The sequence below is a fragment of the Equus przewalskii genome, chromosome 31, assembly GCF_037783145.1.
Source record: "Equus przewalskii isolate Varuska chromosome 31, EquPr2, whole genome shotgun sequence".
In the NCBI taxonomy this organism is placed as follows: Eukaryota; Metazoa; Chordata; class Mammalia; order Perissodactyla; family Equidae; genus Equus; species Equus przewalskii.
In genome coordinates this window covers 4,427,070-4,450,899 of record NC_091861.1, presented here as the reverse complement: position 1 = coordinate 4,450,899, position 23,830 = coordinate 4,427,070, and the positions used below count along the sequence as shown (strand labels likewise).

Here is a 23,830-nt window from a genome sequence, read left to right as displayed (position 1 = left end):
ATGCAACTCTGAATAAAAACCTGTTTTTAAAGAAAGTATTTTATATTTAATCGTTTTCAGTGTTTACTGTGACCCCAGGCTAACCCTGGGGGTGCTTCCTCCTTTGTATATTTATAAGCAGTTTCTTTTGAAATGTCCTTTGGAAGTATAAGGGGTTATGGGTTAATTTTCTATAACATTAATTCTATTAATGTTATATTTATAATATAATGTTATAATAATTAACATTAATGTTATAGAATATTAAGATTGAGAATAAAATAATCATTAATGAGTTTATCAAAGTTTCAAACAACCCTAAAGAAAAATCTTAAAACTTTTTCAGTAATATTGTCTATAGGGTGCATAGTCTAGGTTAAGAAGTTATTATGGAATGCATGTACAGATAGAGATAAAATTATTTTTTATAGATTTTTGTAGATATTTTATCTCTACCCTTTATCACATATATCAAGTATTTCTGATTTGATTTGTAAACTATTTAATTGTACCACGTGTGTATGCATAAAGTGAGCAAGACGCTATTATTGTTACGTTATTCCATTTCTTCTGTTCATTCTAAGCATTTCTGCTACAGTAATTTATTCTAGTGCAATGTTGATTTTCATTTCCCCATTTGTGCTGAAGAGAATATTAGGTTGACATTTCTTCTTGGCATATCTCTAAGCTCAGCAAATATAGCAACTGGAGTGCTAAGTTTCAGTCAAAAATAGAACTCCTGAGCCTCATTTTGGAAGTTTCTTCTCATTCACGCACAGGAATGTATCAACTGTTTAGCTCTGCCCTCTGCTGGTCGTTTCGAATTATGGAAAGAAAATTCTCAGAATAGTGTTAATTTCCAAGTTTACACAGGAGCTGGAAGACATTTTAAAATTTCACCATGGTGAACTATATTTCAGTTCTTTTATTTAATAAATTTTTAATGTTGGAGAGAAATGGAAGCTTCTTGATACATTGCTCAAGAAAATAGCATTTTTGGTTTTCTTTCTCCAAGTACAGATGAAACAGATATGGATATAATTAAGGTTACAATCACATTAGAGAAAATAATCCAGTGTTTTATTTTTTTACTTTTGTTACATGTATTTTTTTTGGTGAGGAAGATTGGCCCTGAGCTAACATCTGTAGCCAATCTTCCTGTTTTTGCCTGAGGAAGATTGTTGCTGAGCTAACATCTCTGCCAATCCTCCTCTATTTTATTTGGGATGCTGCCACAGCATGGCTTGACGAGCAGTGCTAGGTCTGCATCAGGAATCCGAACCTGCGAACCTCTGGCTGAGGAAGCGGAGTGTGAATTTAATCACTACACCACTGGGCTGGCCCAGTAATCCAGTGTTTTAAATGCTGATGTCGATAAAGTTAAATGATTTTTTTGTGCTCTTGTTAAAGCTCCTTTAAGCTGAATTTTAGGTTAAAAGAACGTACCTTCCTTTTTTGATAAAATGGAATTTTCATCAATTTGAATTTGCTGAACGATGGTCTCTCTTAGCTAAAGGATTAACTCTTACTGAAATAGTCTTTCACTTTTAAGGATTTCACAAAACTTTTTAAAAGCGCTTACATCAGGATATAAAGACTGTGGATGCTCACGGATATCACGGGCTACAAATGCAGATTTGAGGTCAACCGTCCGTCAGACACAGTCCACACATAGTATTGATGGGAACCCGTTAGTCTCTTCCGTACCAGCAGTCAGACGGCTATTGACTAAACAAGACACGTGTCCGTGCCACGTTCTCCGTAGGTGGGAACCGGCAGCGGTATCTGTAAGCGTGAGCAGTTTTCACAGGGAAAGGCCCAGCAGAACACAGTTAAGGCACCTCCTGCTCGGAACCGTGTTGGATCAGGGCTCTAAATAAGGTCACACTGACATTTCCTAATAATTTGAGACTAAAATCCAGCTGAAGAGTACTGAGCTAGGTGATGAGAAGAGATTTTGTTTCCAGAGTATGTTACTAATTGTCTGACCTCACTGGCAAAATGAAGTCCAACTCAATGACCTCTAGTGACCCTTTTAATAACAACAGTTATCTGTTTTTTTGAGCCGTTACTTTGCTACGAGTTTGACACGTGTCATTTGATCCTTACAACACCTGATAATGACACAGAGAGGTATTGTGTCCATTTTAGAGCAGGGACACTGGATGATGTTAATTAGCAGAGAAATGGTCCCCATTGAGGTCTGCAGAACTCTGAAACGGCCTGCTCCTCACCACTGTGCCTATTATGCAGAGGTCTTTGAATCTATTTTAGAATAATCATTGCAGACTGTGAATACAAATGTGTTAGCACTTCACAGTGTGTTCAAAGGCAAGGACACGTTTCTTACAGGAGCCTTTCCTCTGTCAGTTGCTTCAGAAAGTGAGTGATACGTAGTAGAAACAAGATTGAGTTAATAAACCGTCTTCCCAATGGGACTGTACAGGGCTGGACTGAATAAATTTATTGGTTCCTACGTCCCAATTGTTACAGTAGTTTAAGTCCTTGGGCTTCAGAATGAATGGCTTGTTCAAGCCTGTTTTATTCTCTTGAGTCGTGTCTGAGCTCTGCAGAGCGTGGCCCTGCTGGGAAGCTGGGCCTCGGTTTTCCCTGATGACACTCATACCTGTGGCCGATGGCAGTGCGTTCTCCTAGTCATTGAAGCAGTTCCCTTCTGGGCACCACCTGGCATCTAGTCCATGCGGAGCAGAGCTCATTACACATCCTTCTCTTACTTCCAGCGGGCTTCCTGTGCTCCACGTGGTTGGTGGCAAATTTTAAGGCTGAGCCTTTATTTTAGCTTCTCTTTCTCTGAAAAGAGACTCAACAGGCAGCTTTACTGTATGTGCTACTTCTGCTTGGTATGTGTTTTCCTGGAGCCACTTGTCTAGCTTCACCTTCCGTGGACACCGCTGAGAAGATGTAAGCTCTGGTGTGGGAAGCCTGCATTGTGAGGGATGGGAGCCCTACTGCATCTCGAATGCAGTTTCCTGCAATGCTTCCTCTGGTTAAGAAAGTTTCATTATAGGCATTTAGATATTCTCCCCCTCAGCATGACATTTGCTGGCATCTAATTATAAGACTGGATTGCAATGAGCATCAATCTACTGCTCACCGAGGGTACTGCTCCCTGGGGCCCAGCGGAGGGACCAGTGGACTTTGAATTCAGGACGCTGATCCCGGTTCACCTGCTCTCGTGCTCTTCTCCTTCCTTCTCATGGTAGCTCCCACGAGGGGCCCTGTTGTTTATAGTTTCACATCACTCTTCCTCATCTGATTCGGTCCTGGCCTCTCTCCTCTCCAGGCCCAATGTGAACCGAGGGGCCCTTCTCTGGGTCCCTGTGAGCTCATTTTTAAAAATGAGCTATTTGTTTTCCTCTCAAAAACTTCCTCTCAGCGTTTCCTTTAACTCAAATTGGCCTCCTTGTGACAGACTTTAGTTGTTTGAAGTATGCTCCTTGTCGGTCTTCCCTTTGGGTCTTCTCATCTCATGGTGCCAGGAGGTCAGGCTGTGCCTGCATTTGTGTGTTCCAGCAGTCATGGCACAGCTTCTAAGGCTCTCCTCTCCTGGGCTGCTCCCATGTCACCGGGACCCCCAGCACGATGGCCCTAGTGCCTGTGCTTTCTGCTGGTGTGACTGGAGGCTGCGGGACAGACAGCGACGCTAGAACCTGGTGTCATGCTGGAATACCAGTTTAGGAAATTCTTTTCTGGAACCCTTGTGACTCCACTAAGCAGATTTGTGCAGAGATAAGCTTGCTCCTGTCTTAGCATTTCTCAGCCTTTTGACTTCCTGGAGTTTCTACCTCATTGCTTACCCCTCCTGCTCTCCAACTCAGAGCTGTCTGCAGTTATTGGAGAAGGCCACCAAACAGTGGCCAGCGAGTCCACTAAACTTGCAGGGGCCTGGGCTGAGCTGCCTGCTTACGCTTTACTGTTCAGCAGACGTTTCATTCCCTGCAGTCACTGCCTGTTGCCAGCCCTCCTGTTTCAGATGCCCTCCCTTCTCCTCAGCAACCGTCCAGCCCACTCACTCGGAGCTGGGGCTCTGGCTTATGTCAGTGGGAAGTTTGCAGTTTTATGTCATCTTTCTCCATTTCCTCTTACACGGACTAACTCTTCTGGCAAAATTCCTAAAAGTTAGTTACTTTTCTACCATATTTTGTCCTTAATTATTCATTTCCAGTGTCATTGATGTATTTAAGATGTTTCTGAAGAGATGTTTGTTCCCTTAGTTTTGAGAATTCACCTTCCTTTATTTCTAGTAGGGTCTGAGGCAATTAACCAACGCTTCCCAAAAACTCCTCTTCACTCGGCTTGCTGCAAAATACTGTTTTTTCTCCTTTCTTCTTCCTGCTACTAAAATGCAGCCCTTCGGCAAAGTAGAGTCCTTACATTTCTCTTCCCTGCCCCGCCCCTCCTCCTTGTCTTTACACATACATGAGTGCATGCATATTGACTTTTGTGCCAAGTCTCAACTCCGGTCACATCGCATTTGCAAGCTCTAATTGTGCGTCCATCTGCCTGATGAAAACCTGGATCTCGGTGTTCCACTGGCATCTTGAATTCAGCATATCAAGTCGTCTTACTTTCTTGGAGTGGTGTTACTAGTCTTGCTTTCTCCCAGGAGCAAAACCTTGCCTGCCGTCCACACTGATGGCACTGTGGCCCCTCACTGTGTCTGTCAGCTGCCCGGAGGGTCTGCGTCTCAGGCCTGGGCTGTTGTTTTCACTCTGCTTCAGGCCTCTTGCCTGGATTGGGCCCTCTACTTCACACCCCTCCTTGTTGGGACTCCTGTTTCCAATGACCACGTCTGATGTATTTCCCTTTACTTCTCAGACGTCCTGAGGGCTCCGGGTTCCTGCCTCATTGACTACCGTCAAGGCCTCCGTGCGCCTTCTCCTAGATTACTTTCCCTGCTGCCCTCGATGAGCCAGACTCACTGTCCCCAGCACACCCCACAATCCTGTGTCCCTGATTTGCTGATTTCCCCCTTTGTCTGAATGCTCTCCAGCCCTTATTTTTGGTTTCCAATAATAATTTTCAATTTCTTTTAATTTCGAAGGTTTTTTTTCAAACACTTTTTGAAACCTTCCGGAAAGGTTTTCCTGGTGACCTTAACCAGAGGGACTCTTACTTTACTTTGAATTCCGCATCACAGGTGCTTTTCCTGAGGTGCATATCATTCTTCTGTTCTATAGGACGTTTGTAGCTTTTCTAAGTCCATGGGATTTTGACTGAAGCGTTTTGAGTTTGCACACCCTTGGATTTGAATCCTAGCTCGTTCACCCTGTAGCTATGTGATTTGGGGCAAGTTATTTATTTGAGCCTCAGTTTTTTTCATCTATGAAATGAAGAAAGTAAAAGGGCTTTTGGTGAGGATCAGATAAAATATTAGGCACTTAGGTAAGCGAACTAACGTTATAGAGTAGGTGTGAGTCTTGGCTTTGCCAGGTGCTCACCAAGGGGCATTGGTCAGCTCGCTTGTCCTTTGGGCCTTCGCTCCTAGGTGATAAGAGGGGAGGTTAATGAGCACGTGGGCGGTAAGGGGCTGACGCAGTGCCCAGCACAGAACGGCTGCGCAGCAGACAGGAGAGCCGTTTCCTCATTGTTATTGTTGTTAGATTTATGCCAGGACTTTTCCAGGCAGTGTTTGTATGTCATCTCATTTCATCCTAGTTAGTTCTCAAAAAGATCCCCTCTCTTCCCATGAGCTGGTTCTGTCACTAGTTTGTAGGTGAGGAAGCCAAGGTTCCACAGCTGAGTTCCTAGAGAAAGATGGAGTTGTGATTGATGATTTAAACTCCAAAGCTGCCTGGCTTAAGTTTCATGCACTTTTTGTTAGATCATAATAAAACGAACGTGCAGTGGAGGAGTCAATATATGTTAAAATCCCTGCCCACTTAGGAATAAGACACAGTTCGTGTATTAGGAGAGCTCATGGTCTGGTTGGGAGTGGGGAGCAGACAGACAACATGTGAAGGATAAATCACAGTTTAAATGGAGGAAATTCTGGTACAGATACTACAAAGTGCTGTGGACCCAGAAGATGAAGCAGTTTACTGCCTGGGGAATGACAGGGGAGAAAGGCCCCACTCGAGAGGGATGGTGGCATTGGAGCTGCTCCTGAAGGCAGAGGCGTTGGCTAGGTGGAAAAGCCAAGTTGTCCTTGAGAGAAGAACTAGTGTCTGCCTCGAGGCATGGGGCTCTGAAAGACCCTGCACATTCAGAAAAGGTGAGTGGTCCAGGGTGGCAGAAACAAAGGGTGATTTTGAAAGAAGGGACGGGACAGGAATGGGCAGACGGCCCTGTGAGAAGGTGTCTTCGTATGCCAGATCAGGAGCCTGAATCATTGCAGATCTGAAAGGTTTTGGTAGCGAGAAATGAACATGCTTATCTTTGCTTTTGATGAAGAAGACGTATTGCCAGGTGGGAGGTGAGCAGCAGGAGGGTGGTGACTGTGGAAGAGATTATGGAAATCTTTAAAACTGGGTCTGAGAGCCACAGTGGGCGGGGTGAAGGAGAGGCTAATTCTGGAGACCTGTCTGCATTGGAGATGACTGGTTTTGGCGATTTACCAGATTTGGGATGTGTGGTGTCGTCAAAAATCAAGGTTTCCAGCTCGGGGACTGGATAGGAGATGTTTTATTGAGTAATTTTTAATAATTTGTACTCTCAAAACAATTCACAGTTAATCCACAAAAGGACGTCTTAGCTGCATCGTTAAGAAAAGCTGACCATCTGGATACTGGCACGTCAAACCTAATGAGATGTCTTTGTTTTAGTAGTGGCTAAAACTTGGGATTCTTGTAAATCTGTATCCCTGAAAAGAGTCCATGCAGAGGGAGTTGTTCAGCTGGGTTGAGGCAGACCAAAACCATTTATTTAAATTCCAAACCAGTCGCTGCTTATGAAATTTTATTTTAGGATACTTAAAATGTATTGATTACCTGCTCAAATTGATCACCTACGTAAGACTGCAGAGGAGTTTCTTTTTAACTCATCCATGTTGCTCATGCTGCATTTTCAAAGGAAGTGCTAGGGAGGTAATGCTGAGTCAGGATTCTGGTTCCAGTAATGGTGTGGGAACAGACTGAGCTTGCTTCAAAGGAGTGAATTTTTTTTTTTAACACTTCCAACAGCTGAATTAGAGCAGGCTAGAGTGGCAGGCTGGAGATGCTGGTTGGTCCCGGGATGGTAAGAGAAATAATCCACTTTTGTGGTGGGAAGGCCTCATGCAAAGTAGAAAAGGTGTGTCAGGACCTGTCGTCAGAAAAGAGGCAGCAAAATGTTTTGACCAAGAAGATGGAATTTGAACATCGGCAGGTTAGTAGCAGTACTCAGGAAGTGGTGTTATGTGTTAGATTAATAGACGTAGTTGTTAGTCATCTGAGAATAATACACAGGAAAGATGAGAAGAAAGAATAAGATCTAGAAACAAAAAAGATTTATTTTGCTACTTGAAAAGGCTTTGGAAAGCTTTAGAAAGAGTGGAAAGACAATAGAAGTATTTGTTTTTAAGTTCGTTTACTCTTTATTGTACTTGCTGAAATCTAGAAATGAAAGTTAACTTTTTTGGGTGATGGAAGTCCTATAACTATTGACGATATAAAACTGTAGATTTACTGAACAGCTTTCATTGTTGACTATGACAAATTATTGTCTCCCCTACAATGCTGTGCTATTAATGAGCATTTTATGGGCTGACCATCTTCTGAAGCTGTAGGAGTGTAGAGAACTCTAACTATAGCATTTTCCAATGTGTCTGGAATAGAGTGGTTGCTCCCTATTAATTACTCCTGAGAACTGAAATGTGTGTGGGTGGCGAGGAATCTGTGGGAGTGTGCGCTTCATTAAAATGGTGCTTTCTTAGTCATCCTTGTGTTAGGTTAATGCTTTCCTTAAAATGTCAGTCACTGAGAGAAATAATAGCTTTTGTTATGGCTCTGTGCTGCTACGCTGTATGATTTATTTTTACTTTTTTTCAGAAGTGGCATAACAGAACAATCTCCTTCACGTCTGGGTTATCTGAAGGTGAAAGTAGTAAATGATTGTAATGTTAACTATTATTAATAGCCATTGTTGGTACTGTTTATTGAACACTTATAGAGCTTGAGGCACCGTGATTTGCAAAAATTATCTCATAATATCCTCATTTTATGGAGGGAAAATTGAGGTTCAGGGAGCTTAAGGAATGTAACAAAACTAGTAGTAGGAACTGGGGTTTAAATTTTTTTCAACTCCCCAAGTATCCTCCTGTTTGCCACAGGATTCCACCTCCCCCATTTGTGTTTCTTTCTTTCAGCTGGGTGATGCTAGAAGCTGTGTTAAATATTTAATCCAGCCGGAATGTCAAGTTATAGTCGGCTTGGATTTTTTTAAAGCATTATTTTTCAAAATCTCAGAGTATAAACTCTGTGTATTACTGGAAAGCTCATTTGCTAAGCTGGATGTAGAAAATCTCACTTGTTTTTTCTGGATTTGCTATGACCTTGGGTAAGTCACCTGACTTCCCCAGGTGATTTCAGAGCATTATGGATGTTATATAAAGTACTGTTATCAAGGGCACAGGCAAGGTTGGTTAGACATGTTTCCTCCCTAATGTATGATTAGGAAAGAAACATTTAGACTACAGTGATTTTTTTTTTTTCCTTCGCAGTCAACCAATAATTCAGATGTCAAGTTGAACAGAAATGGACTTCTAAATGTAGGTCAAATACTTTTTAAAAATCCCGTAACTGCGTCTCCTTCCCCATGCCCAAATTTGATCCACCTACTTAGTGATCTCCCCAGGTCCTGCCCAGTCCCTCTAGTCAGTGCATCTTGACCGGTGCACCTGTCAAGTCATGGTGCCTGATTCCTTGTTAATTATCTTTCTTTTAAACCCCTAATGCATCCCTCTGTGTTGTCTACACTCTCTTAAAATCTCTAGTTGAGAAAGTGATAGGCTGGATATTGCTGATTTAAGTATTTCCATTCAGATGTAACATCTTTTAAGAATTGAGCTAATTAATACTATATTTGTCTTATGTTTAATATTGTACTTGTTATTCGTGCTTCGGAATCTTAATTCTCACTCTTGTCCTCATGTGAATACCCCTCTTCTCCCACCAAACTGTGTTCGTGGTGCCCAGCAAAGAGAACTCTCGTGGTGTTTTCTTAAGCGTTCAGAGTTCTTAAGTGTTTAGATTGACAGTAGTCATGGTGTGACCAGTCACATCCTCTATAAAGATGATCAAAAACAAGAGTTACACTATTTCCAGTATCTTCAGTTGCTGTGGGGGTAGCTCAAGTGCTCCCTAATATTTATACACCCTCTCATGTCTTGAGCCAACAAAATGATTTGAGAAAAGCCATTATGAAACCTATTTCCTCTCTAATCTGACTGCTTTGTTTTGTTCCGTTAATTCTGCGATTGTCTGTTACTTGCCTTATGTTTAGCTGATGGTAGAATATTCTTGTGGTGAAAAGTCAGAGACTCACAAGAGATTTTGAGAAGCTGGCCTGTTTGTTCAACTAAGACAAAATCATAAAGACTTGTTTTTATGTCAATTTCTAAATATACCTCATGAAATTTCTCTTTATGTCTGTCTTCCATCTCATACACTGGAGCTTAAAGTGAGTTGCCATAGCCTCATTAGAAATGAAAGGTATTGTGTCAGTGTCTTCTAGATGACCTCTAGTCGTTTGGAAGATGCTCTCTGTTTTCCAGGCTCAACATTATTTTTCCCTGCCCTTATTTCTAAGTCCTTTGCTTCTCTATTGGGCAGTGACAGCCCCACTCCCGACACACCTGAACCATCATGTCTCTTTTTCTGGTGATGGAATTCAAAAGGGTATTCCTTAGCCTTTAAGAGTCAGGTATTACTTTGTTCTGTCTGTGTGAGAAGTGGAAGGCTAGTGAAATAAACTAATAGGATCTTCAAAGTGAAGTGTACTTTATTCCAAACTCATACCAAGTCAGAAAGCCGCTCTACACCCTCATTACAGGCTCAGAACAGAGCATGAGGAGATCTCATCCCATTGATGGATGACTCTGACTGCCATTTATTGTTTTTGATTCTAGTTACCAATAATAATGCTCACTGAGAGGGTTTGAAAATTTATAAAAGACCAAGGTCATGGCAGTATGGGTGTTTTTACTTTCTCTTGAGCTCTTACAACTTTTTCATACTCTCTCAGTGCACAAGAATTATTTACATACATATTATTTGTGTATACATATGCACAGTTCTTTTAGTATTGTTTGCACTCCTGCCCCCCTTTAAAACTTTTTTGTTATTAATAAAACAAGGTTGTTAACAAAATAAAGAAAACACTGGGCTGAGGTGGCTTCATTAGTGAATTCCACCTAACCTTTAAACCTTTAACCTTTAACCTACATAAGCTCTTTCAAAACGTAGAGAAGGGAACACTGTCCTACTTATTTTATGAGGCTAAAATTTCCCTAATACCAGAACCAGACAAAGTGATTAGAAAATTACAGACAGTATCACTGATGAAAATAAATAGGATATTCCTTAATAAAATATTTGCAAATTTAATCCAGCAATATATAAAAAGGAATGCAAGGTTGGTTTAACATTTGAAAATCAATCAAAGCATAAAGGAGAAAATTTTATGATCGTCTCAATAGTTGCAGAGAAAGCGTTTGACATAATTCAATGCCCATTCATAGTAAAAACTCTTGGCAAACTAGGAAGAGAAAGGAATGGCCTCACCCTGGTAGGTGGTGCCTATGGAAAACCTACAGCTGACAAGTTTAATGGTGAAGACTGAATATTTTCTCCCTAAGAATGGGAACAAGGCAAAGATGCCCACTTTCAACTCTTCTGTCCAGCATTATACTAGCGATTCTAGCCATTGAACTAAGGCAAGAAAAAGAAATACAAGGCATAAAGACTAGAGAGAAGTAAAACTTTCTCATGTGCAGATGACATGATTATTCACATAGAAAATTCTGATGACTATACTAAACAACCATTAGAACTAAAACGTGAATTTAAGACATTCATGAAGCAAAGGTGAACATATGAAAATCAATTGTATTTCCGTGTACTAGCAGCAAACAATTGGAAAATAGAGTTGAAGAAACAATACCATTTAAAATAGCATGGAAAACATGAAACATGTAGAGATAAATTTAACAAAATACGTACAGGATCTGTATGCTGAAAACTACTTAACATTGCTAAGGTTACTTAACTAAGGAAATGCAAGCTCTGCCACCATGAATTGGAAGACTCAATATTAAGATGTCGCGTCTTCCCAGATTGATCCAGAGATTCAACATAATCCCAATAAAAATCCCAGGGGGCATTTTTGTAGACACTGACAACTGATTCTAAAATAAATACTGATTTGCAAAGGAACTAGAATAGATAAAATAGTTTTTTTCTTTTTGAGAAAGATCAGCCCTGAGCTAACATCTGCTGCAACTCCTCTTTTTGCTGGGGAAGACTGGCCCTGAGCTAACATCTGTGCACATCTTCCTCTACTTTATATGTGGAACACCTGCCACAGCATGGCTTGCCCAAGTGATGCTGTGTCTGCACCCAGGATCTGAACCGGCGAACCTCGGGCTGCCAAAGCAGAACGTGTGAACTTTGCACCACTGTGCTGGCCCTGATAAAATAGTTTTGGAAAAGACCAACAAAGTTGGCTGACTTACAGATACTACCTAGTTTCAAGACTGATGGTAAAGTTACATTTATTAAGATGTGTGGTACAGACATAAGGATAGAAAGGTAGACATAGAGATTGATGGGACCAGAATCGAGTGTCTGGAAATAGACCCACATATATTTGGTCAGTTTATTTTTTGACATATGTGCCAAGGCAATTCAACGTTTTGATTTTTTTAGTAAAAGCTTTTACAGTGGGAAGTATAGCTTACATATAGAAAAGTATAGAAGTATAGCTCAATGATTTATCACAGATTGACCGCCTGTGTAACTGTTGTCAAGAAATAAAACATCGACAGCATCTCAGAAAATTCCTGTAATCCCCATTTCTTGCTGCCAAAGGTAACTAATGTCCTGACTTGTATGGTAATCACAACCTACTTTTCCTTATGATTTCACTACCCTAGTATCAGTCCTAAAACACTGTAGTTTAATTTTTCCTGCTTCGGGAACTTTCATATAAATATCCTACAGTATGCATTCTTCTGTCTGCTTCTATGGCTCACATTAAGTTTGTATGAAGTTGTAGTTTATTTTCATTTTTGTATGGTTTCCCATTGTATGAAGATTTCATATTTTATCTAGCTATTCTGCTGTTTATGAGCATGCCTGTGTTTTGTTTTGAGTGATTACAAATAATGCTGCTCTGGACATTCTTGTACATTTCTGTTGATGGACACTTGCACACGTTTCTGTTGGATGGATGCCTAGGACTAGAATTGCTGGGTCATAGGATATGCATATATTCAGCTTTATGGGATGTGACTAAATGCTTTTCCAAAGTGGTTTTACCAGTTTACAATCCCATCAGCAGTGTATGGGAATTCTCATTGCTCTCCATTCTTGGCAACTTTGGTATGGTCACTCTTTTATTTTTTGTATGACTTTAACCATTCTGGTGGATGTGTAATGTTATATCACTGTGGTTTTAATTTACCTTTCCCTAATTATTAATGTGGTTGATAACTTTTTCTATATTTATTTGTGTATCCTCCTTTGAAGTTTCTTGCTCATTTTTCTGTGAGATGATTTTATTTTTCTTAGTGACTGGGGCAACTTTATTATGGACTCAAATCCTTTGTCAGTTAAGCTTTTCCTTTCTTCCTGTTCTCTTTTTTTGCTATTGAGTTAGATGACTTTTTCATATATTTTAGTTAGAAACCCCTATCAGATATGTGATTTGCAAATATTTTCTCCCATTCCGTAGTTTGCCTTTTCATTTTGTTGATGGTTTCCTTTGCTCTGCAGAATCTCATCGAGTTTGATAGGTTTCTGCATACAGGCCATGCAAATTTTTATTCAGTGGGTTTTTAGGTATTTGATGTTTTTAATGCTATTTTAAAAGTTTTTTTCCTTTTTTTGAGGAAGACTGGTCCTGAGCTAACATCCGAGCCCATCTTCCTCTACTTTATATGTAGGAAGCCTGCCACAGCATGGCTTGCCAAGTGGTGCCCTGTCTGCACCCGGGATCTGAACCAGTGAACCCTGGGCTGCTGAAGCAGAACGTGCAAACTTAACCAGGCTGGCCCCTAAGTTTTTTTTTTAGTTGAATTATATTTAACGTACAATGTTGTGTAAGTTTACAGTGTATAACATAATTGGTATTGTAGGGGAGGAAGACAATTCCTCTACCCTCTAGGTCCTTCTGGCTGGTCTAGGAATTAAATTGATGTGAGACAGAATAACAGGAGAAAATAAAACCAAGTTTAGTAACATGTATACATGGGAGAAACTCAGGAAAACTGAATAACTTGCCAGAATGGCCAAAGTGGCCACCTTAAATACCATCTTCAGCTAAAGACAGAGGAGGATGTCGGGGGTGGTGGTTTGGGACTTCAGAGGGTGGAAGACAATTCATGTGCAGATGGAAAAGCAAGTGTTTGATAAACAAGTGTTTGTTGGGCCACCTATAGACAATGTGACCCGAGAGGCACATTTTACGTTACACTACAGTTTTCCTATGGTGTTAACTCCTTCCTCGAACAGGCCTTTTATCTTAAATTCTTTTCAGCAGTTAGGGGGAAGGTCAAAGTTTCTTTCAGAGTCTTTCATTCTTAAAAATGATCAAGCCAAACAGACATTTTTGGGGTGGCAAATTCTGATCCCCCACAATATGTTTATATTACAATAGGATTGCCGTAGTAGCATTAGTTAACACCTCTGTCACATCACACAGTTAGCATTGCTTCTAGTGTTGGGACAGAATCTAGTCTCTGAGCAAGTTTAATGTTTATAGTGCTGTTTCCTTGTCTGTAGTCACTGCACTGAGTGTTAGGTCTGCAGGACTGACTTATTTACTGGTTGCAGGTATGTGCCCTTAAACAGCAGCTCTCCCGTTCCCCCACCCCCAGCCCTTGGGAACCACCATTCTGCTCTCTGCTTTTATAATGTCAGTTTTTTTAGATTCCACATATAAGAGAGATCATACGATATTTGTCTGTCTCTGACTTATATCACTTAGCATAATATCTTCAGGGTCCATCCATGTTGTTGCAAACGGCAGACTTTCCTTTTTTCTCGTGGCTCAATAGCATTCCATCGTATTTATATACCATATCTTCTTTATCCATTCATCTGTTGGTGGTCACTTAGGTTGTTTCCATATTTTGGCTATTGTGAATACTGCTCCAATAAACATGGGAGTGCATATTTCTTTGATATCCAGTTTTCATTTCCTTTGGACATATACCCGGAAGTGGGATTGCTGGATTGTATGGCATTTCTATTTTTAATTTTTTGAGTAATCTCCATACTGTTCTCCATAGTGGCTGAACCAGTTTACAGTCACATCAGCAGTGCAGATGTTCCCATTTCTCCACATCCTCTCCAACACTTATCTCTTGTCTTCTTGAAGATCACCATTCTTACAGGTGTGAGGTGCTATCTCAGGATGGTTTTGGTTTGCATTTTCCTGATGGTTAGTGATATTGAGTGCTTCCTCATATACCTGTTCGCCATTTGGGTATCATCTTTGGACAAATGTCTATTTAATTCTTCTCATTTTTTGATTGGATTGTTTTTTCTGTTATTGGGTTGTATGAGTTCTTTATAAATTTTGGATATTAACCCCTTATCTGATACATGGTTTGCAAATTGTCCCCCCAGTCTCTAGGTTGCCTTTTCATTTTGTGGATTGTGTCCTTGGCTGTGCGAAAGCTTTTAAGTTTGACGTGATCCCACTTGTTGAGTTTTTCTTTTCTGTTTGTGCTTTTGGTGTCATATCCACAAAATCATTGCCAAGACCAGTGTTGAGGAGCCCTTTCTCTGTGTTTTCTTCTAGGAGTTTTATGGCTTCAGGTCTTATGTTTAAGTCTTTGATCCATTTTGAGCTCATTTTTGTGAGTGGTATGAGATAGGGGTCCAGTTTCATTCTTCTTCATGTGGTTGTCCAGTTTTCCCAACACCATCTGTTGAAGAGACTCTCCTTTCCCAATGGATGTTCCTAGCTTCCTTATCAAATGTTAGTTGGCTGTGTATGTGGGGGTTGAATTCAGGGCTCTCTATTCTGTTCCATATGTCTGTGTGTCTATTTTTATACTAGTATCATAAAAGTATTATTTTAAAGTGTCTGTAAAAGTTTGTTTTGTGTTGCTAATGGAGAAGTACAGTTGATTTTTGCATGTTGATTTTTGTATTCGGCAACCATGCAAAATTTATTATTTCTGGTAGTTTATCTGTACATTATCTGTACATTTATTTGAGGTTTTGTTTTTTTTTTTAAACATTTTATTTTTCCCTTTTTCTCCCCAAAGCCCCCCGGTACATAGTTGTGTATTCTTCGTTGTGGGTTCTTCTAGTTGTGGCATGTGGGACGCTGCCTCAGCGTGGTCTGATGAGCAGTGCCATGTCCGCGCCCAGGATTCGAACTAACGAAACACTGGGCCGCCTGCAGCGGAGCGCGCAAACTTAACCACTCGGCCACGGGGCCAGCCCCTTATTTGAGGTTTTTATGTATACCATCATGGCATCACAAATAAGGACATTTATTTCTTCTCTTTCCTCTTATTTGCCTTATTTGTTGAACAACTGCTATACTGAATAGGAATAATTGTTAAATAGAAGACAGAGTGGTGATAGTGGCATTGTTTTCTCTTCTCATTCCCAAATTTTAATGCCAATCTTCAACGTTTCATCATTTTATCAGATTAAGCAGGTTTTCTTCTATTCCCAGCTTCCTGAGAATTTCTGTTGTGAATGGGTGATGTATTTTATCACATGTTTTTCTGATTATCTCTACTGAGAATACTTTTTTTTTATTATTTATTGTTAATATGGAATATTACACGGATTTACTTTAAATGTTAAGCCTACTTTATTTTCTTGGAATCAACCCAATTTGCCTGTGCTATATCACTCTTTGTCCTTTTGTCTAATGTCCTTTTTTCGATTTTAGTACCTCTGTTATGTTGGTCTGATAAAATAAGTTGGGAAGTGTTCCCTCTTTTTCTATTCTTTGGAAGAATTTGTGTAAGATTGGTATTATTTCTTCCTTAAGTATTTCGGCAGAATTTGTCTGCCTAGCCACCTGAGTCTGGCGTGTTTTTTGTGAGACAGTTTTTAATTTTGAATTTCATTTCAGTTATGGGGCTGCTCACAAGTTTTTAGTTGGTTGCCAATTTTGGTTAAATTACATATTTTTAGAGAATTTATCCATTTTATCTAATATTTAAAAATATTTGGTGTAAACTTACTTTAGTATCTTCTTACTATTTTTTAATGTCTATAGGATCTGTATAATGTTTCCTTTTTCATTCTGACATTGGTTAATTGTATCTGTACTTGATAATACTTGTCAGATTTTCAATTTTATTAGCTTTTTAGAGGACTTCTTTTGACACTATTTTATTAGTACTTTTATCTATTTCCTTCCTTCTCCCTTTGGACTAAATTGTTGGGGTTTTTTTCCCTCTATATTCTTGAGAGGGATATTTAACATTGATTTTTTAGCCATTTATTTTTTAATATGTGCATTTAAATCTAAAAATTGATGTCTAAAGTTACTAACTGCATCCCAATAGTTATGATATATAGTGTTGGCATTATCATTCATTTAAAAAATATTTTCTTATTTTGGTTCTGTTATGTTCTTTGAATAATGAGTGAATTAAAATTGTATTGCTTTATTTCCAAACATACAGAGACTTTCGTTTTTTCAAGTTGATTTTTAATTTCATCGCATTGTGTTAAGAGAACATATTCTTCATCATTTCAGTATGTTGCTATTTGTTGAAATTTACTGTAGAGCCCAAGAAGTGGTCAGTTTTCCTAAATGTGCTGTGTGTGCTTGAAAAGAATGTTTTGGGATAAATGCTCTACTTAAGTCCCTTAGGTAAACTTGCTAATCGTGATCTTTCATATCCTCACTCAGTTTATTCCTTTCATTCTAGCAGTTATGGGAAAGTTACTCCACTCCATCTATGGCTATGTTCTTTTCCCCTGGTAGCTCTGCCAAGTTTGCTGCATAGACTTTAGGCCGTGTTATTGTCATACATTTTAGAATTATTTATTTTCCTTATGAATTAAATTTTTATCAATAGTAGGTTTTCTTCCTTTTTTCTTCGGGTGATTTTTTGCCTTAAAGCTTTCATTTGCTATTAATATAGCTGTGCTTTTCTTTATTTTGTTAACATTAACAAGTTATATCATTTTCCTTTCTAGTAATCGTAATCTTTTATATATCCTTATGTTTTAGTTGTATCTCCTATAAAAAGCATACAATTGGAGTTCATTTTTTATCCAGTCCAATCCAATCTTTTCTTTTTTATTGAAACATTAAGTACATTTACATTTAATACAATTGTTTCAGTAGTTTCATCTAAAATACTATTTTATTATGTATTTCCTACTTGTTTCATCTGTTTTATATTCCTTTATCTTTTTTGGGGGGTGGAGTCCGTCAAGTCTTTTTTACTATTTCATTTTTCCCTCTGGTAGTTCTTTTAGTGACTATGTTTAAAAACAACACACATTTTTGCTTTATGTTGGTACTTCCTGTTTCCAGACAAATTAAGCAAACTTAAATTTTTTAAGTTTAATTTATTCCACCCCCATGTTGCATGTTTTTTTGGTTTGTTTGTTTGTTTGTTTTTGCTGAGGAAGATTTCATGCCCGGGAACTGAACCTGGGCCCGGGAAGTGGAGCATGCTGAACTTAACCGCTAGGCCATGGGGCTGGTCCATGTTATTGTTCTTTTATTTTAATTCTATTAAACCTCATAAGATATTATTGTTGTTTATACTGTCAGTCTTTATGAAATCTTCTTTCCTTGCTTTGCTTCTTTCTTCCTGTGTCTCTAGGCTTTTATTTGGGATTATTTTCTTTCTGCCTGAAGAGCAGTTTGTTGTATTTCCTTTAATTGCAGGTCTGCTAGTTGACAAATTCTTTAGTAGTTTTTGTCTTAAAATAGATTTCTCTCATTTTCTTTCTTGAAAGATAGTTTTACAGGGTGTAGAATTCTAGTAGACTGTTTCAGCATGTGAAAAAGATCATTGTGTGTAGCTTCCAATCACACTGACTTCTTAACAAAAATGTTCTATTTATTGCTTCTTTGAAGGTTATCTTTTTTTTGTGATTGCTTTTGAAGTTTTCCTTTTTTTTTCTATAGTTTTACCATATGCACCCAGGGGTGGTTTTCTTTACATTTATCCTTTGAGGTTTCCTAGGGCTTCTGAAATCAGCGGCTTGATGCCTTCTCATTTTATGTCATTTATGTCATTTTATGTCTACTTCCAGTTTACCTTTATTCCTAGTGTGATAGTCTTTTGAATCTTAACCCCAAACCAGGGGTGTCACTAGGGCCAGCCCCCTTTCAGGGCACTGCCCTGCAATTTCCCCCCTTGCAGTGCGCTCAGACTCTCACAGGAGCCTCCGCTCCCTTGGTGTGTGTCCTCGCCTGGATCCTGGCTTGGCAATTCTTCCTTAACGTGCTGCTCCCCTTTCCTTTGCCCTTAAGCAGATTGTGTATGTATATTTCGTGTTTTTTAGTCTCCACCAGAAGGGTTGATTCTAATGACCTCTTCTGTCATCACCTTGTGTATTATTTTTATAAGGTACAAACAATTTACAGCCAGTTACTTGCACCCGTCAACATATCATGAACAGAATTTTACAGGGAATTTGATGCAATATGATTTTAATGACTCTTGGTCACTTGTACATACTGTAATTTTTATTCATATTGCTATTTTTGGAAATTCTTTTTCCCCTTTTTTAAGACATAAAGAACACTGGAATAAATGTATTCTAGTATATGTATATTTTTGCATATCATTGATCTATTCTCCCCTTAGGGGAAGTTTCTGTAAGTAGAATTGCTGGTTCCAAAGGAATCTATTTTAAAATTCTTTTGATGCTCAGTTTCCGTCCAGAAAATTTGCATTCATTTACAATGTCGCTGGTAGTAATGTCAGTGCTTCTTTTGAACATAGTTAAGAAAACATTCCTTTATATTATCCTGAAACATTTTCAAAGACCTCAGCTCATCTTTAGATTTACTCATCTTGATGTTACTCTTACTCATTTGTATTTGTCATTTTTATATACCTGTCCAGATTTCTAACTTCTTATTTGAATGCAAACCAGAGATTCTTTGGGCACTTGCATTCAGCTCTATTAAATCCCATTTAGTACAGCTGATTACATGGCTAAAGTGTAATCTTAATTGTATCAAGATTATGGCAGAAATATAAATTATAAGTGTGAAGAGATACAGTGATTTAAGAAATACCTATCGTGTATTTATAAAAGCATGTGCACTGTGATTACAGCTACTTAGAACATTCAAAGAAAGATTAGCAAATAATACACCCAGCGGATGCTGGTGTGTGTGCTACTAATTATTTTCTTCTCTCCTCTGTCTCAAAGCAGTTCTACAGAGTTGTGCTGTGGTCTTTTTTTTATACTTACGTGATCAATGCAAACCCGAACACTGTGAGTACAGTTCGGTCTACTATCAGTGGATCTACCTTTTATCCAGCCAGTTACCTTGTAAAAAGTTCATGAGTTACAATAGATAAATAAATGGATCTTTCGTCATTTCCCTAATACTAATAATATGTTTATTGCCGTTTTATTCCAAAAAGTATTTACAATGATTAGTAAGAAAAGTAAGATACTATAAGATAAAAATTAGCTATCAGTGAAAAGATTAAAAAAATGACAAAAGAAAACAAAACTGGGGAAGAACGTAAAATGGAACAAGGAATAAGGCTAATGAAAACCATGTGTTCTGAAACCCAAAACCTGTGGCAAGTGGGCCACAGGCATACTTATTTCAGATTTTCTAATAGATGAAACAAAAAGCAAATCTGATCAACACAATGGTCCATAAGATTTAAAAAGCACCAAGAAACTCAAAATGCCATCCAACCATTGAATTCTTCAGATGAAGCTGTAAATTTCTAAGATTAATAATACATTTATCTGCAGAACGTCTGGCAGAAACTCTGTATAATGGGCTGGACTTTGCAGCAGCCTCTTCCAGTGGCCCCGGCAGTCTTTTCTTCTTAGAGGTCACCCCCAACACAGTTGAGCGGAAGCCTTGGTGAGGCCAGTGTGACCAGGTGCAGGTGCAGAGTCCTCTGCTAGCCTGAGAGAGATCTTATCTATGCTCCCTGCGGTGGATAGAGGATATGGAAAGAAATGAAGCAGCTGCATACTTTTGGTCAATTTTTTCACGTTTTTCCCCCTCAGTCAGACTTCTGATAGCTGGTGACAGATGGTACTTCCTAGAATGTCTGAGATACAATTACTGTATTTTACCACTCAATTAGAGATCCATTGGCCTTGATGGACACTTGAGCTGGGGCAGTGCCAAGAGCTTCTTAGGAAGTGAGGAACCCAGTCTAAGATTTATCCCCACGTGTGTGCACGTCCCATCTCCCCTCACTGATGTGTCAGGGGAACCCCAGTGGGAAGGGCAGCAGTCCCTCTGAGAGTGATGTAGCTTCTGCTTCACTATACGGACTAATGGGCAATGACAGTTTCTGGTGTATAGCACTGTCAGAAAAACGTTCACCTGAAACAGCGTAAGGTGATGACTAAAGCCTCATCATGGCTAGAAAAATCTCCATGAAGCCTCTTAGAATGCCTAACTTTGAGCATTATTACTTTCTAGTGAACCCTCTAAAATAAGCTATTTGTGGATTATAGCTCTGAGTTGTTTTGAGGATTATTATTTGTAACTCAGGTAAAAGATGGGGAAATATTGGCTAAAAGTAACTTTTTTTCTTTTTTGAGGTAGCAGGCCCGTGATCTATGTATGCCACTTTTAGTTGTGATTTTAAATCTTCTGACCTGCCTATGGTAGAAAGCTGGTACTTGTTTTCTTTAATAGGAAGAAATGACCCAGTTCAACAAAAGTTAAAACAGACCTTGAGAATGTAAGGGGGTGGAATAGGGGCATGGGACACATATTCCTGTTTTCGCTGAGATAGAAAACTATGATTTGATTTGTTACAAGACAGTTCTTATTGATCTTGCTGTCACTGAGCAAGGGCTCACTAACCGACAAGCATAAAAGCCAATCCTATGGCACCAGCTTTTGAGAAAGGAAAGGGCTTTATTGTGAGGTCGACTCGCAAGGAGACAGGAGACAAAGCTCTCACATCTGTCTCCTCGATGCAGGGTTTGGGGTGCAATTTAAGGGATTAGGGAAGGCAGGCTGGTATGTGGAAGCCCTGGCAAGACAGGCTTTGATTGAAAGAATACAAATGACTGTCGATGGTGAGTTGTGTAAAGGGCTTTGACACCAGATCTTTCTATGAAATGGACCCCATAATTCTGAAAAGGATCTGTCTTTCAAGTTCTGGTCACATCGCAGTCCTTTTGGTTCCACGGTGGGGAGACTCTGGTTCCAGGCGTTAATTTTCTCCTCTGGGCGTGCTCTGGCTACGTGACTTGAAGTTTTGGCTCGTTGCCCCAGCAAGACAACATTAACATTCTATTTCTAACAAGATGGGCTCAGTTTAAACTGGTCCTGTGGTTACATTGACCTTGTACTTCCTTAATACTCATTGGGTGTCTGTTATGTATATAGATTATGTAATGTCTTGGGGAAAACAGGGGATATAGGATATGGTGCCTGGTAGCAAGGAGCTATACCTCTGCTTGGAAAGTAACATCTACATTTCTGAAATGTTAAACGGAAATACAGCAGAGGAAGAGACATTCTGGTTGGTTCAGGAAATGCCACAGGGCAGTTATTACTTGAATGCAAAACTTAGTGACAGTCAGTAAAAATGCCAAGAAAACTGGAGACTCAAGTTTGTTCAACTAGCTTCTCACCATAAAGCAAAGACTCAGTGTTGGTTCTGGAGAGATCTTGATGTGGATGATTTTGAATTCCTCTGAAAAGGATTTTTAAAATATAGGAAATAATGTGTGATTATTCCAATCAAATGTAGATTTAAAAATGTTACTTTTGACTAACAGTGTAGTTTTCTTGGCTCTCCCCTCATAGTGTTTGCTCCTGCCTCATGCCATCCCTACAAACAGGACCCGGGGGGGTGTTCCTCCTGATTTCCTAGTGGGAACACTGAGGCCTCACAAAGTTAGGAGATCTGTCTGGGCTACAGCACTGGTGATATCCTAGGAGTTTTGTCTACTCTGTATTTTTGTTTATTTTGTGTCTTTGCCAGTAGGTTTAGATAGAATAGATAACTTGATATCTTTGTTTTCCAAATTGTACCCACAATGTACCCTTTTGGTACCTTGTTAAGCAAATGAGGGAGATGAGATTACCAGCTACAGTACCACTCATATTGACGAGCCATCTCTTTTATTTCTTTTTCCCTGACAAATGTGTTAATTCAATAGACATTAGTGGCTGTTCTGCAGTCCTCATGATGTTGTCAAGAGTGGGGGGATTAACAGGACCTGTGTGCACACTTCTCGAGTTGAAGGAGCTTCAGTGCATTTGAGGGAAGCGGCGATACGCTCAGGAAAGTGCTAAGTCACCATTCCAGACAGCACACCAGAATCGTCAAAACGAGGGTGGCGGGTGTGCTGGTTCCGGAGTGGTCCAGGTGAGCTGGGGCTTCAACTAGACTCTAGTGATTGACGGATTCTGTGAGTGGAGGACAAGGGAGGGCCTCTGGTGGAGTGGAGCTGACTCAGGAACGGTGGAGAGATGAACCTGGGAGGTGGGTGGGAGGCACGTAGAAAAATTTAAGTGGTAGTCGGGTTGAAGAGTTGGCACCTGTAGACGTTAACGAGCCATGAAAGGAACTGCGTTATGCTTATTTTCTGCAAGTGGAACCGTGTTTTGAGCACGTCACAGCACTGTAATGTATGACAGTCCTGGGCTGAGGCTGGAAGCCTGGAGGACAAACCGAACTTTTTGTCTGTTTGTTTGTGTGGCATTGTCTAGAGTGCTTTAGCATACTTTGTATTGGGGGGAGTGTGGAATCCTCGTGAAACTGTTTATCCTCTGGCTGTTGGTGCTACCTCTTTTATATGGAGCAAATGAAGTCCAAGGCTGAGTGGGTTTGTTATTAGGATGATGAAGCTCTCTAGGCAAGAATCCCTTTGTCAGGGAGTGTGCAGCGTGTTGCTCGGGTAGATACTTGGCTCTACCTTCCACGAAAGGTGGAAGGTGATGCGGACATGCGGGGAGCAGGATCCTGTGCCTAATGGTTTGCAATAGCCAGGAGATGTCTTTCTAAACCAGCGGCTGTCCGGGCATCATGCCCATCCTCCCTTGCCTGAGTCTTACTCTGTTCTTCTAAAGATGAGGACATTCTCTCATGTTTTGGTCAATCCACGTGTATGGAATCCCTTCAGTTTCACCCCTGAGAGCTCGTTTCTAACTTCATGTTAATTAAACAAACCGCTCATTTCACCACTGAAAAGCTGTTTCTGATATTCAGTAAGCTAAGTGGCAGAGCCTCTGGTGTTGATCAAGATATGAATAGTTGAGAGAGGCATGAATAGCGGAAGTGCTTGGCCAGGTGTGAAATGTGACACTTTCTGGTACAGTTCTAGCTGACCCCAGGAATCTGAATTCTCAGTTATGGCCAATGACTGTCCCTAAGGGTCAAGCTTGACTAACTGATCTATCTGTTGTAACTTACTGTTGATGCTGAGGAATATTTTATGAACTTCTTAAATTAATTCGTTAAACAAATTACAGAAATAGCAACCCTTGTTCATCAGTTCAGTTTATAGTT

The 23,830-nt window shown here is 39.7% G+C and overlaps 1 protein-coding gene across 2 annotated transcripts in view; it reads left to right on the top strand.

Moving 5' to 3' along the window:
• The window catches only part of FMN2 (formin 2), a 342,456-nt gene that overhangs the window by 54,192 nt on the left and 264,434 nt on the right, over positions 1 to 23,830 (top strand). The gene's annotated exons all lie outside the window — the stretch shown is intronic.